This window comes from Rhinopithecus bieti, unplaced genomic scaffold (genome assembly GCF_001698545.2).
Source record: "Rhinopithecus bieti isolate Rb0 unplaced genomic scaffold, ASM169854v2 scaffold_641, whole genome shotgun sequence".
NCBI classification, from domain to species: domain Eukaryota; kingdom Metazoa; phylum Chordata; class Mammalia; order Primates; family Cercopithecidae; genus Rhinopithecus; species Rhinopithecus bieti.
In genome coordinates, this window is record NW_016803417.1 from 3,422,535 (window position 1) to 3,425,549 (window position 3,015).

General features: G+C 34.6%; 1 long non-coding RNA gene across 1 annotated transcript in view; it reads left to right on the forward strand.

The window, feature by feature from the left end:
• The first annotated feature begins 464 nt into the window (after positions 1-464).
• The window catches only part of LOC108536426 (uncharacterized), a 50,522-nt gene continuing 47,971 nt past the window's right edge, over positions 465-3,015 (forward strand). The window contains exon 1 of the long non-coding RNA XR_001887515.1: positions 465-683. This is a non-coding gene — a long non-coding RNA (uncharacterized LOC108536426). The remainder of the gene's footprint in view (positions 684-3,015) is intronic.

The window sequence follows — 3,015 nt, forward strand, 5'->3', positions numbered from 1 at the left end:
TTTTTTTTTTTTTTTTTTTTTTAAGTTTTTCACCTCATCAAGTTCCCTAAAAGACACATCAAACTCATAGACTAGGAAAATAGTTTCAAAGTTCCTCTCTTGCTTTATAGTTTTTGTTCTATGGTCTCTCATGGAGCTAGGGAGAGTTTTTAACTACTTGGTGATCTTCCTATGAAATATGCCACTAAAATAAATATAATATTCTTTAACATTTTTCTCTGAGTTTTAGGCTACCTGGGATTTAAAATTGCTAAAATCGAAGCCAGCCTCCAAGATGGGTCCCGATGAGCCCTTTTTCCTAGTATTCACACCCTCGTGTAGTCTCCTCCCATATTGTACCAGAGTTGGTCTGGATGATGAATAACATACAGCAGAAGTGATTGGACTTGCAAGGCTAGGTCATAAAGGGCTTAATGGATGCTACCTTTTTCTCTCTTGGACCACTCACTCAGGGGGAAGCCAGCTGCCATGTCATGAAAACATTCAAGCAGCCCTCTAGAGAAGTCCACTTGGCAAGGAACAGAGGTCTCCTGCCAAAATCAGAAAGGAAATGAGACTCCCTGCAAACAGTCATGTGAATGAGCCCTCTTGGAAGTGGGTTGTCCAGCCCCAGTCAATCCTTCAGATGATACAGATCCAGCCATAAAAACTCTGAGCCTCAACTATCAGCTAAGCCACTCCAGGTACCTGACCCACAGGAACTGTGAAATGATAAATGTCTGATATTTCAAGCTGCTTAATTTTGGGGGTAATTTGTTATACAGCAATGGATAACTAATACAAGTCCCAAAACCAAATGAAAAGAGCTGTGCAGGAGTAAGATATACAAATTGGAGTTACATTCTGGACCAGGAATTGGTAAAGCTGGCTTAGTCTCTGCTCTGGTTCAGCTGGAGGATAACTGTCTAACTACAGGAAAAGTTTGTCCTGTGATCATGATAGTCCCTCGTGAGGTGTTTTTGCCTCATGTATACTTGTATTACTAGCTGCATCACATCACTTGACCTGAAAGAGGGCCTTGATGAATTCTGGTTGAATGACTGACTGAAGAAATAATGAACACCTCTGTTTCTTCACTTAGAAAAAGGTGAAGGCCTATTGTTGTTCCATAACTTTCTTCCAAATTTGATCAAATTAAGTTAGGGGATATATGATAAGAGGTGCTGGAGCATTTTGATCTAGCAGACAAGACTGCTCGGAGACGCCATCATCCTCATGGATGACTTATGGATTGGTAGACTATCAGGATCTCACTCCTCAATAACAGGGAACACGTTAAAGACACTTTGGAAAAATTAGCTAATGAAATATCATGCAGCCATTTGAAACAATGTTGTAGAACTATATTTTGTGACTTGAGATGTTTATAATATTTTGATCAGAACAGAGTCTGCCACATTAAGTAGGATCTTACTAAATATTTGAATACATCAATGAATGGAGGTTTAGAAGAGTATAAGCTATTTTCATATAAAATATTAATATATTCAAAGAGAAAACCACACTTGGTATAATATTTTTCATGTCAATACTCTGGTTGTGGAAGCTCTTAGGGTGGCAGTGGCATACGGAGCTGAGGTCTCGAATGGTATGTCTGGGTAAAAATTGATGATAAGTAGTTTTTTCTAAATAATCTAGATTATTTTTCTAAAGAACTGTATTATTTTTTGTTTGGCTGAACAATGAAATAATGGGCATAAGCAAACATAAGGCTGAGTTGAATTGCATTCCATAATAAAAGAGATGGCCTTGTATTGCAAAGGAGGAAATAGTTAAAATACATTTGAGCTACTTTTAATGTCCCCTTTGTGAGGGATTATACATAGGAAAAAATCCCAGTCTGAGGAGTCAGATCCTTGCATTCCAGACTGTCTGCAGTCATTAATTAATGGAGTAATGCTAGTTAAGATTAATCTCTCTGGGCCTCAGTTTCCTCATTTGTAGAATGGGGAGCATGCAAGTTTGGAGATTATTTGAAGTGAATCTTGATATTTGTGGAACAGACCAATAGAATGATTGATGAGCAAAAAATATACAGTGGACAGAATCGTTAAATTTTAGAGTTTTAGGGAGAGGATAGGGTAGATTATCTCGCTAATTTTTGTGTATGTACATGCAAAGATGGTGAGCATTCACTTGGAGTCTCCAATTCAAGCAATTCTCCATTTTAGAAGGAGACTACAGAGTTGCTTGTATACTTTCTGAGCAAGAAGAAGAAATCTTTTTTATTTCTATCATCATTCTTGAGAAAATGTCAGCATTTTAGGATTGTCATAGCTTCCTGATAGGTCATAGAAAAAGAGGGAAGATTACAAAGAAGCAACTTAGCACTTATTTTGCTGTCTCTTGCAAACTAATGCTTCTCACATTAAAAAAGGTAGTTTCAGAAGATATAAGTAAAATCTACTTTAAAAAATGTACATACTCCATCTAATAACACTTGCATTTTCTAGACACACCTACAAGAAATATAGTCTCATTTTTTATATTATCTCTTGACCAATCACTTTATTACCCAGGTCGACCATTTCTTGATCTGAATGTTTTGGTTGCTGGTAATTCCCAAATCAAATGGATCCATAAAAAGAATAATTTGAGATAATTAAAGATATTAAAAGCATTCAGTGCTGACTTTTAAGATGATTTTAAAAGTTTCACAAATATTTTTTTAAATTACATCATCCTTGAACAGGGAATTTACCTGTTTTGCTCAGTGTTAACCCAACAAATACTTATGAATGAGCAAATGAATGAATGGCAACTTTGATAAGAACAATGCTAATTCAGATTTAGAATGTTTTATATGTATATAAATATATTAATATAATGTTTGTAATTACATATTATATACTGTATTTATTTTACACATTATTTTGTTTATATATTATATAAATTCTATATTGTATAATCAATTTAACAATGAGCAAAATAGGTGTATAAATTATATATTGTATTCAGCAAAAGAGGTGTATAAATTATATATTGTGTATATATTATATACACAATAAAATTATA